Source organism: Thermobia domestica, chromosome 11 (assembly GCF_964235325.1).
Source record: "Thermobia domestica chromosome 11, izTheDome1.hap1.1, whole genome shotgun sequence".
In the NCBI taxonomy this organism is placed as follows: Eukaryota; Metazoa; Arthropoda; class Insecta; order Zygentoma; family Lepismatidae; genus Thermobia; species Thermobia domestica.
Window position 1 is genome coordinate 163,582,651 of NC_137464.1, and position 12,995 is coordinate 163,595,645.

Sequence of the window (12,995 nt, forward strand, 5' to 3'; positions counted from 1 at the left end):
ACACATCTACATCGTCATCGCCTACGCTAACACTGTCCTCACCATATTCATTTAAAGAGTTAAAACATTCAGTTTCTTGGCACACAGCACAAGCAATAGTACATGGAAGGTCATGCTTTCTGCAAGTATAATACGTTCTTGCACACCCGATAGCACAGTTGCAATGAACAATGGTGAGCAAATTCCATACCCATTAAACACGATGGTTGATGTGCCATATTTACGAACCGTATACTCAGCAAATGATGCAGCGATGTTGTCGTACGAACTGCCTTTACACCATGGAAGTCTATGTAACAGAGATCTTCCGTCTAAGACATACAGAATATTGTCTGGCTCCGTTTCCTCAAACTGTGCGGTCTGCTGCTTGCTGAACTCTAGTATCGCATGGGCCAGTGGGGCTTTGTCTGCCTTACGCATCATGCTGGGTGACTCAAATAAAGTTGATGGGTAGGCACATAATTCATGCGCTAAGGTCTCCTCTAAAGATGTGCTGCCAGCACTAGCGACAACTAACAGTCTTTGAAACAAAAGATTCGAATCGACGGACATATCGCTGCTAATTTTAACACTACTTGGGGATGCTAGAGTTTTGACTTTATCTGCACGTTTCCACTTCACAGTGAACAGGTCTTTGCCAAATAGTTTCTTCGCAAGCTCTTCTCCAACTGAAAATAAATTATGGACGTTGACCGAGGAATCCGCTGTGACGCCAGTGACAATGTTTCTCAACGATTTGTCTCCGTCAAATGGTGAAATGGGCTGCAGTCCTGCAAGAATGCGACCGTGTGTCACTGATATCACGTGACATTCTTGACGTTTCGGCTTCTTTATGTTGTTCGCTAGTGACATATGCTGTGTGAGTAAGAGTTTGCATCGCCAGATTGTACTCGGAGCATGCTGGCATTGAGAGCACCCACAAAGATCGTTGCATCTCCGACATTCCACTCCCATGCGTTAGACCTCCAGTGGATTTTAGCGATCTCATCAGAACCTGCTCTATGACTAGATCAGAGGACAACTCAGCCCAATAACGGTTGCTTCTTCTAATAACTCTGAACCTATTTTGAAAACTTTCGTGAACTGTTGGATTAACCGATGGCAGCGTTAACATTGTTTGCAGGTACAAGCACGTCGACTTCAAATAATTGAAGTGTCCTGCTGCAGCGAATATGGGAATGCACTCTGCTATAGCATCAAGGTGATCCTCCCAACTTCCTGTTCTGTCTGCTGCCACAAGTTTCCTTGCTGTAGTCAACATGCGCTGGTATGCAAGCCACAACTAACTTGTTTTTGATGTGTTAATAAGTTCTGACTTTCGTGCTTCTATTTTTTCTCGGGCTTCTTGAAGAAGAGGTGAAGAACTAGCTCCAGTTACTGTAATCTCACCCGACATCAGACTCTGGTAGAGAGAGTAAGCATCGTTAATAGTTCTGTGTGTTCCGTTATCGGTCTGCAGAAAAACATTTTCCACAAGCAATGCACTTAATGCGAGGTCACCCATCATGTGCGCACGGAAGGCTCTTGCTACGGACTTGCCACTTAACATATGTACAACCGAATTTTCTCCATAAAGCTCATGCAAGATTTCACGTAAGCCTGAACCATCCATCAGGGAACCAATTGCTCCTAGTAGGGTCATCAGAGTATGAAATGAGCCCAACAGGAGAATCGTGTCCTTAATACTGGTGTTATGTGCTCTGTCATGCAGGATACGTGAAGCTTTCCAAAACAGTGGTTGGTCTAAGGTGATGATTGGTGTGACTTTATATTTTCTCGCAAGATTATTCAGGTACACTGAAGTGGAATAGATGCATGACATATCAGATGGATGGAGGTCAATAATCGGTAAGCAGAGAACAGTGGATTTCCCTGAACGATGAAGAGATGGATCTGCGTGAATGGCCTGCATCATTTCTGACCAGTTTGGTGTGCGTGACGGAAAGTGCCAGGAAAGTTTCCACAAAATATTCAGGGAGCTTTTGTTCGGTAATGATGCTGTTACCAGTTCACAGTTGACCTTTTCAAGAATAGCCCTGGCTTCAGTGTATGCGTGAATGGGAACACTGGCAAGGGACTTCACATCAGCATCAGAGACGGGCTTCCGAAGAATGGTTAGACTGGTAGTAGTGGATGGAGTAATGGCCGCCAACATTTCCATACTATGGAATGTACCTAAACCACTCAGCGTTTGGAGATTATGGTCTACATTATCCGCTGCAAAGAGGAGAGTCTGGTCTGCTGGCATTTCGATCACACGATTACCAAATGTATTTTCAGCACAGCGTTCAAGCCGCTGCACTTCCGTGTATGAAGAACAAAATCCCAGGTCATGCAGCGTGTCAATCAGGTGTTTCGATCGATAGTGGTGCTGCAGCTCCACAGCAACACCTAACTGCAGAGGAGCTAACATATCTCTTGGTCTGGCTGCTTGCATCAAACACTGGCCAATCGATGCTATTTTGGTTTCATTGTCCTTTCCGGCAAAAAGTATGGCATAGAATAGTTTAAGGGTAGGTGGAATGTACTGAAGGAATTCCTGAATGGTCAAGTCGCTGGGTGAAGGATATGTATCACTTCCAGTTTGTAGTTTGGATTTTATGTCGCTTTTGATCAGTCGAGCTACGGTTTCTATTATTCTATTTTTTTCCTTTTCTTCATCATACTCTCGTGGTAAATTACGATATGCCTGTAGAATGTGATTGGTAGTTTCTCAAAGTGTAATGAAGTCATTTTTTTTTCACTGTCACTAGAAATTATAATTTTTTTCACCGAAGTACTCCATTAGTTGACGCTTCATGCGCCGTCTGTCATGTGCAATGTGATCAATCCCTACAAGAAATGTGCCCATTTTTGTAACAAGTTCTCCCACAGTTAGTTGCTCACCATCGTGCTCTTCCAAATAACTACAGATGCGCTGAAATGCTCGGATTCTCTCAACATTTGTAGGTCGGCCAGCCCGGAATTTTTTGACGCTGACTGATTGTCTGTTCAGTATTGTTGAGGAATTGCTTTACCTGTTCGAAAGTTGATACTACATGATCTGTGATAGACACAATCTCCTGCATGAAGATCAGGCGAAAAGTACTCAATTCGACCTCGGACAGTTTGTGACCCGGTATCGTTTCGTTCATTGCAACACTTTAAAATGCTGTGTGGCAATGCTTGTGTTTTCACTCGCACATTTTCTGATTTCAACACGTGACGGTCATCAAATAAGACAGGCGTTCCGCAAAACAGGCAGTCGCTGTTGCTGTTGAAGGACCCATCCGACGAGCAAGTAACTCGTTTTTGAACCGGCGATGACGTTTTTTTCTTTCTAGGGCAATCGCAATATTTTTTTTTATCAATGTAACGTTTGCGAAAAGAGACATGAACCACCATACTTGTAGCGGCGAGAATGTTACTACCGCGAGACTTACTGGCATTGTTCACTCCTTCAGCTCCCTTTTCTTGAAGTGTGATGAGGTTATCAAACGTGTAAGGGAATCAGCCATGGTTCTTCAGTGCCTAGGTTCATGCAAGACTATATGTAGAAAAGCTTATGGAACCCCATTTCCAACGACGTATCGTTTGTAGAGACCTGCACGGGCCGGGCCCGGCCCGGGCTTGGGCGTGCCGACTCTGTTATTTCTTTGGACTGGGCCGGGCTTGGGCGGGCCGACAGTGTTATTTCTTTGGGCCGGGCCGGGCTTGGGCTGGTCGACACTGATTTCTCTTCAGGTCGGGCCGGGCTGGGGCCGATCAATTGCAATTCTTTAATAATTATTGACTTTTGTTAAACGATAATTGGAATAAAGCCAAACGTTGAAGAAGTGTGTCCGTGAAAAATGTTACAAAGAATGCAATAGCTATTTACAGTTTGTGTTGCTAAGCGGCTCCACTTTCACTATAGAGGATTGCAGGCATTATGCGGTAAATTGAGCTCTGACCTTGACCTTCACTGAACTCAAAATATAAAAAGAAGGGGTGAGAATGTTTTGCCTGTCGCTAAACAATATTGCCACCTTCACTTTATGCTAAAAATCAATTAAGTTAGGTTTTTGTTACAGGGAATGGAGTTTTTGTTCTGTCGATGACAGGCAAAGTTCTGGGAGGCAATGGTACCATTCGGGAGGCAAGCGATAGGTTGTGAACCAGAGTTTAGAAAATGTTTCTGAGGGTTAAGTCAAATTTAGTACTAAATTTTGAGAAAGATCGGGCCGGGCCGGGCCGAAAATCTCCAAAACTTTACGGGCCCGGGCTGGGCTGGGCCTAGGTACGTTCGGGCTGTATTGGGCTCGGGCCGAAACATTCGGCCCGTGCAGGTCTCTAATCGTTTGTGCTCGCTATACCCAACGATTATCAGGGTTACCAGAACCCAAGAAAGGTAAAAGTACAGATTTTCCCAATTTGTTCAAGGTTTCTTCTTCTTCTTTTTCTACAGGTTGGGCACAGGGGGCACAAACGATACGTCGTTGGCATGGGGGTCCATAAGCTTTGCAACGCGGTATGCTTCATGTCTCTGTGACAATTAGGGAGGATACTAGATCTAAGAAACAGAAGTTAGACCACAGTAAAAATATACAGAGTGACCCTCCTTTGTCCGCGGTTCCGAATTTTTATCTCCCTTACTGTTGAACCTAAGTCCTTCATTTTTTAATATTATTGTTACCAATATCTGGTCTACGCGTAGGAATTTTTCTTCCGGAGTATAAGGACGTACAGTGTTGCCAGGGTCCAAGAAATATTAATTAAAAAACAAAAATCGACTTTCTTCTTCTTCTTTTTCTACGGGTTGGACATGATGGGTACAAAAGTCACTTCGTTGCAATTTGTGGTCTATGGGCGTTCCAACGAGGTATCATTCATGTCTCTGTGTCAATTAAGAGGGATACTAGAGCCTCCAAAGTAAAGGTCTACGATTTTTTCGAAAAACTATGGTCCGCCATTTTGAAACCGTTTTTGGGAGTGTTCCCGTGGTCCGAATTTGTAGGATTTTGAATATGTTATTCAGTAGTAATTCCTGAATCGAAAACTGTTTTAAAAGCTTGTGTTGCAATTTTGCCCAGGTAGAGGGTAAAATTGCTCTAGATTTCCTGGACTATTACGTTAGTAATCTAATAGTGTAAGATTTATTGGCGATTATTAGTACCGGTGCACTTGAGATTAGCCGACTTTTATACTTATTAGCTCACAAACATTGGATAAATATCATTCTTTAGTGAACTTTATTGTTCTGACACTAACGTTAGTCTTTTATTAATGTAAGAGTTATTAGTGATAATTAGAGGGAGCAACTTGAGATTTATCAACTTTTACACTTATTGCCCACAAACATACTGTAGAACAAGTGCCATTTGTTAGTATATCATTATTGCACTTTGTGCGCATAACACTAACATTAGCACTCTAATAGCATTAAGATTTATTAGCGATTATCAGTGAGAAAACAAGCTTGAATGAAGTTCACCAACCTTTATAATAATGGTTCCACAAACATGAGGCAAGTGCCATTGGTTAGTGCATCGTTAATACACATTAGTGTTCTAACACTTACGTTAGTGTACTTACAGTGTAAGGGTAGGGTATTTAGCGATTATTAGTGGGGTAAACGTGATTTACCAATTTCTACACTAATTGTCCCACAAACAAGGGAAAAGTGTCATTCGTTAGTGTATATAATGATGTAATACTGAAATTAGTGCTCTAATAGCGTGAGAGTTATTAGCGACTTTAATAGGAGCTAATTTGAGATTTAATAACTTTGGCATTTGTTCCATATTTCTGGGACAATTAATATACGTAGATCTCAAGTATGCTTCTAATAATTCTTACATTATTAGAGCACTAATGTTGGTGTTAGAGCACTAATCTGCACTAACGGATGGCAATTGTTTCATATCTGTGACAATTAGTGTAAAAGTTAACATAAATCTTAAGTTGGCCCCCACTAATAATGGCTAACAACTTGCGCTATTAGAGCACTAACGTTGTTAAAACACGAAGTGCACTAATTATTGGCACTTGTTACATGTTTGAGGGACAATTAGTATAAAAAGTGGTAAATGTCAAGTAGGCCCCAAAATTCATATAGTATTGGAGCACTAATGTTCATGCTAAAACATTAATGTGCACTAACGAATGACAATTGTCTCATGTTTGTGATACAATTAGTGTAAAAGTTGGCAAATCTAAATTTGGCTCTCCACTAACAATTGGTAATAACTCCTACGCTATTATAGCACTAATAGTGTTAGAGGATTAGTATGTAGTAACGAATGACACTTGTCCCTTGATTATGAATAGCACTTGTCCCGTCTATTAGTGTGAAAGTTGAAAAAATATCAAGGTGGCCACCAACTAATAATCGCTAATAACTTTTACACTAATAGAGTACTAATGTTAGTGTTAAAGTATTAATGTGCACTAACGATTGGCACGTGTCCTATATGTTGGACAATTAGTGTATAAGTTCGTAAATCTCAAATTGGTCCCACTAATAATAGCTAATAACTCTTACTCTATGAGAGTACTAACATTAATGTTACATGCACTTAAGTGCACTAATGATTTACTAAACACTTGTACAGTTTCTTTGAATTCTGTGCATGTTGGGGGCTAACTTATGACACGCGCTGAAATAAACCAATTTTTAATGAAATCATAAAATTGTAAAGAATTAATTCTAGTTTTTATATATACTATAGGTACAATGTATGCCATTTATGAAACTTTTAGCCTAATTGAAATTCAAAACTGACATTTAAACATTAAAAACACATATATAATTATAAATTTAAGTATGAACACATATTGGCGCATATAATGCAGAAGGGAATCAAGTCTAGCTTTGGTCATTTCGGACATACTGTATTTCATATCTTAAACATCTATGGGAAGCTTCTTTTAGAGTACAAATAATCCATGTCCAGACATTAAATCCAAAATCCAAAATAAAAAGAGAATGATAAAAGAAAAAAAGAAAGAAATGCTGTTATTTTTCTCACCTACTTAAGTGTATCGTTCAAACTTTATGCAGCTTTTTTTCTTACAACTTCGATTACACCTAGATATGACATGGTTCCCTTGTTCTCTGAACTTCCCATTTGCCCTTTGCATACAGCACTTCAAAAAAAGAAAACATGAATAGTAGAACAAAAGCATACCTGTTTCCTTCAGAACACTTTGAAGCTAAACTGTCAGCTGAACAATCTGAACACAATCTTATTTGAGAACCATAATCTTCCTTATCTTTCAACAAGCTATGAATCAACGCAAATGTCAATACATGAGCATATGGTATGATAACCATTTCACTGATAATATGTAAGTGTAATTTCCGTATCATATGACTAGCAATCCACACACAAACCTATATTTTACAAGTATATGCACTTAGTATAACATTTGTTGGAGCCAATTGCTTGTAGATATAAAAATTAGGTATAATCCTATTTTAGGAGGGACACTTATATTCATGAAATATTAACTCCACTTATCGAAAATTAACTCTTACTATCTTAGAAAGTGTTTTGGGTTAATTGCCGCATAGAGCGTCTCCGAAATACAACACTTAACGGAGAAATTAAAAGAATCAGACAAAAAGTCAGATGAAGGTAAACAAAGGTAATAACTGCCATCAGTATGGGGGTGATTAGTTGGGGGGAAAAACGGATGCACTCCCTCACTGCCACTTGGACACCTGCTGCGCTCCTGCCCTGACTCCGTTAGATAACATTGTTTGTTTCTAGTGGCCACCTAGCGCAAGTTTGTTTGTAGTTTAAAGTTAATTTGCATTTTATACACTGCTCCTTTTGTGCCATGTGCACACGCTGTAGTTATACCCAGTTCTCCTAAAGTCAATCTGCACCAATTAATGCAACTCTTTCCTTAAGAAACACTTTCTAAGGCAATAAGATTGTATTTCCTGCTGAGAGAAATTCATTTTTAATGAATATAAGTATCCTCTTGTGCGGAAACCTAGCACAGGAAAGAAGTAGAGACATGTATTTGATAGAAATCTTCCTCTAAAAGTTTTATTTACAGAATTCTGTATTAGGGTGTTGTTTGTAGTGGGGGTTAGAAAAATGAGAACGTAAGGACTCATTGTCTTTGCTATTTTTGAACAATTCGTAGTTTGCTACACTCAAGAGTTGGAATGTACTCATTTTACGCAATTACACAAAACAGATGTATCTAGTGAAGAGCAAAGAAAACATGGTATGTGATTTCCAGTTAAGACTAAACGACGGAAATGAAAGAGGACTAATCCTAGGTAAGGCGTAGAAAAGAGATTTATGTAGATTTAATCCGGGGCCGCTAGCTGCGGAAGACTACCCTGTTTTTTAAGGGAGGAAAAATGAAATTTTTTAGTTTTACGTCTCACATTATGCCGCTAGGCTAAATCAGACAGTGATGATGATGAGAAATGAATGAAGTGGCGGAACGAATAAAGTGGGAGGAAACGGAGGAAACGGGATAATCCACGAACATGGTATTTGTCCACAACAATGCCCACTTGACGTGAGTTGGGATCGAACCTGGGACCCCACAAAGCAGGAGTGAACGCTCTACCAATGAGCCACCGTGCCCCCTCTAAAGGAAGAAGTTGTGTTGCTGGCATTACTGCTGTATCACCGGACCAATTTGAAAATCGAAAAAAAGTACCAAAATGTACTGCATTGGGCTATATTTGGTTACATTACGTTATTAGGCATGTAGTTTTACTATACGTATCCATAGTAGTAGTAGTAGTAGTAGGAACGGGTTAGAAGCCCCCAGGAGTTCGTTGGGTTCTGTTCTCAACGTGAAATGGGCAAATTAAATACTTGCCTAAATTTTTCTGTGCGTTTTACATTCTATGGATCCGTATAATAAAACAAGTGTACCTCTCCACGAAGTAGTCCATGTGCCTCCACATGCAGTACAACTTACACATCAAAAACAATCAGCAAATACAACCACTTTCTTAACTTTTACTATTCCCCTTACCTGACTTTAACTCATTCTTCGTCACAAACTTAAATAAATCCTCCAATTGACCCGTTAAAGTTCCTAAAACTTGTCCGGCGATAGAGCAGTTAACCCGTATTACTGGGTGCAGCTTGACTTTAGGAGGACTAAGTTAAAATACGAAGCAGCTTTAAAACACCAACCAACTTGTACTAAGTGCCCATTAAAAAGCACCAATGCTACCTAAACGAGTCATGCAGGAGAGTAGCAAGGGGGTTTGCCCAGAGGTACGTAAGTAAGGAGAAGACGATGTTGGATATACGTATAAACGAGTATAGTGTATAAACACTATATATAGGATTAAAATGCATGCCTTATGTGTGGCACGATTCCTTTTTAGGTAATAGTATACATGAGAACCCCTGTCTTCCGTGCGCGAGGATACTTCATATTATTTATTTATGCGTTACCAAATTAAATCACTGCGTTGTCTTCATTATATGTGCTTAACATTCTATTTTTACTTTCTAGAATAAATTTTGTTGATTTCGATTCGAAAAATGTTAAATATTTTTAAATTTATATCATGATGCAGACCAAAATCCTTGTTGCATATAATGTAATGCGCTATAGCATATAAAGTACAAGGGCAAATAGGTACGTTCTTTCTTATTTTCGTATCAGTGGATAAGTAAATGAAAGTGGGTTTGTTACCCCCTTTCTAAGTTCGTAGATACTCAATGAATAATCCCTAAAAGTATGAGCGTCCAGCTTCTTCTGGAACTCAGACGGTCTTACGTATACTATATCCCCTTTTTACACTGCCTTCACATAACACTTCACTTAATCATATCTTTCTTATGGAGTAATAGGTGATAAATAGGAAAGTTTTCATTTTATACTTCTACCTTATTATACACGCATGAGGTAAGATTTTTTTATGGTTTGATTATTTATATCATCTTATTGTGAAATTTACCATAGATTCTACAAATGTATGCCCTCCTAAAATAGGGCAACATCAAGATTTATCAAACCAATTAGAAATATTTTAATAACAGATTCTTCACTCTTAAAAGTGCTGGAAAAAAAGAAGGGCACCAGGAAATAACCAATTTGTGCCATAAATGCTCCAAAAATATCAACCGGCATTAATCGTATAGACTCATCCTCTTCTTATTCTCCACTTCTGTCGAGTAATAAATCATTTTTGGTGCAGACTTTGGTCCTACTCACCTATATCCTGTATTTTGTTTCTAGTTTCTAGTAGACTCTTCTTATTCTCCACTTCTGTCGAGTAATAAATCATTTTTGGTGCAGACGTTGGTCCTACTCACCTATATCCTGTATTTTGTATTATTTCTATTTTATATTTTATATTTACAAGGATAAGGTTACTAGTTTAAAACAATAGCAAGTGCTGCAGAGAGGTTAAAATAAGTGAGTACATATCAAAGAGGACTATATTGGATATTAATTTCCACTAACTGAGAACTGTCTTTCTAGAGTCTATGTAAGTTGTTTTTACGTTTACAAGTACAGGGTCAAGAGTACGAAACCATTATAAATAATTGTTGTCTTCGGCACTATGTTAATGTAGCTGCATAGACAACCAACTATCGGTTCGCACCTATTTCCTACGGACGCATACCAGCGCTACCATGTGGGTCCTCAACCTCTATCCTTCTCCTACATGGGTTACATATAATTTTTGCTTTTAACAGCAACCTGGCAGATTGATTGGTGTTTTATGTACTGTCGTTTTTATGCCATATATCCGTATATACATCATAAATTTGTACTCTATTTGTGTATTCCATATTTGTGAAAGTGGATAAATATTTTTTCTAGGGAGTTTTCAAAGAATTTTGCCAATCCTTGTGTTTATACTAGGGATGGCCAATTCCGGAATTTTTACTTTCCGGAATCCGGAAAGTAAACTCGGAAAATTCCGGAATTCGGAAAGTAAACTCGGAAAATTCCGGAATTCGGAAAAATTATTTTTTCTTTTTGTAATCCTAAGAATTTTGTTCAAATGCAAACGAACAAATTTCCTTTTTGTAATCCTAAGAATGTATGATGCAAGTTAAGCTGAAACTTACATCCTAAAGTGTACACTACTCAGTCTTCCCATGGTTAATGAGATGTAGTCCAAAAGTACGATGTACTCCTAATATTTAATTTTTGTTTTACTGTGATATTGTCCAGAGGTAATACATATATCACACTGAGATAAACAACTTGACATAATGAAGATGTTATCATACGTAGTTTTCCAGAAAATCGTGAGAAACTAATTTTTATGAAGTTAAAATATGCGTCGCTTGTTGCCAGTATGATGCATTTGATAACTTTTATGCTGGAATAGTCTTATTATTATTATTATTATTATTATTATTATTATTATTATTATTATTATTATTATTATTATTATTATTATTATTATTATTATTATTATTAATCGTTTATGTACTGTAAAAGAAAAATATGAACCGTTAAGTAGTAGATTTTATCTGTTGTTTTTTGATATCTTCTAACAGTAATAACAAACTGCTTTTAAATACGCAATGATTATCAAGGACAATGGCATATTAATGTGAGGACTACTCTGCAGACTAGCAAAAAACAATAAACAATAACAGATAAGCAATAGTTGCAAAAATAAAAGTAACTAACTTGGGCATGTCAGAATGTTCGCGAGAATATAGGGACGCATTGAGACTCTAGCAAAGAGCGTTGTGTTATTATTACTCAAAGGGCCGTACGATGGAGGCATTAACGCTAATGTTAATGGCACTAATGAGCACTTATTTGCTCTAACGGTTAACCTCATTTTTGAGATGATTCTTAGAAGTGGGCGTGTTGACATGCAGTTAGAAGACTTATATCCATTATTTAAAATGCACACGTTATCTGTGGAGTACTAACGATTTGCGTCACTATCGAACACTAACATAGCACTAGCGACGTTTAAAGTCGAAATTGGAGTTTGACATAAGTGGCTTGTCAACTTCACGGACATTATATTTTCCTTGAGTGCAAGAATTTTGCGCCCGGGAAATTTGCGCTCTACCAAAAAAAAAAAAAAATAGGAAAAAATGAGCTCGCAATACGTATATTTGCACTGGGATGATTGCGCCCTACCGCAAAAAGAGGGGAAAATGCGCCGGCTATATATTTGCACTGGGATGTTAGCGCCCTACAATTCAACTTATTTTTGTATTGTGTAAAGTAACTTCCACTCACACTTGAACTAGGCTTGCCTCTCATCGTCTCAGTGAGTTACTCCATCCGTTATAATATTCCGAACAAATGAAAAAAATACAATTTTAGTTCACTAAAGGGCAATCCATACAAATACAATTTTTCATTATACTACAAAATTTACAATAAAAGTATAAATAACTGATATATAATTATTTATTAATATAATCAAAGAGTATAATTTAATCTACAAAAGGCTGTTTGGCTCTACCCAGATAGCTCTGTTCACAATCCTTGCGAGTTGTTTGGCTTTGTAGGACACAAAATATAGAAAAGAAAATGTAAAGTGAATGTAAAATCAGTTCAGTAATATTATCAAGATAACTATGTACAGTGTGTTTACTTGCTGGAATTACACTTCAAACACACAATTGCGTTCAGTAGTTCTTTCAGAAAAAATGTTCCGGGGGGCACACTTAATATTCCGGAGGGGGTCACTGCTGGTACTATTCTATTTATTATTATATTATAGACGTATTATTTTGGTCTCCTCCTGGGAGCTCTGGGGAGGCCAGTGTTCCCCCAAAATCATCTCTGGAAGAAGTAGTGATTGCGTTGATCCGTTGTGTTCTTTTGGCTTATATTGAAGTTTATTCTCCCCTTATGTAGCCACGATGAAGATAAATCACAAATGGCATGGTTGTGGGGGGAGGATTGTTTATGCTGTAATGTCAGTCCCTCCGAGCAAATGCGTAAGCTCGAATAGGTTCTTTTATTTCGCAGGGCTCAAACTTCCCGGTGGAGGTACATCGCAGGCGCAATTTTCCCTGTTCTTGAGGTAGGGCGCAAATTTCCCA

The 12,995-nt window shown here is 38.4% G+C and overlaps 1 protein-coding gene across 3 annotated transcripts in view; it reads right to left on the reverse strand.

Moving 5' to 3' along the window:
* The window catches only part of LOC145663692 (uncharacterized), a 68,738-nt gene extending 61,531 nt beyond the window's left edge, over positions 1-7,207 (reverse strand). For 2 of the 3 annotated variants that reach the window (XM_081729786.1, XM_081729788.1), the window contains exon 1: positions 7,149-7,207. The gene's annotated coding sequence lies outside the window, so the exon portion shown is untranslated. Of the gene's footprint in view, positions 1-6,989; positions 7,122-7,148 lie in introns of those variants that run through there. The other variant, XM_081729787.1, reaches the window with a different exon arrangement.
* Between the last annotated feature and the right edge of the window lie 5,788 nt (positions 7,208-12,995).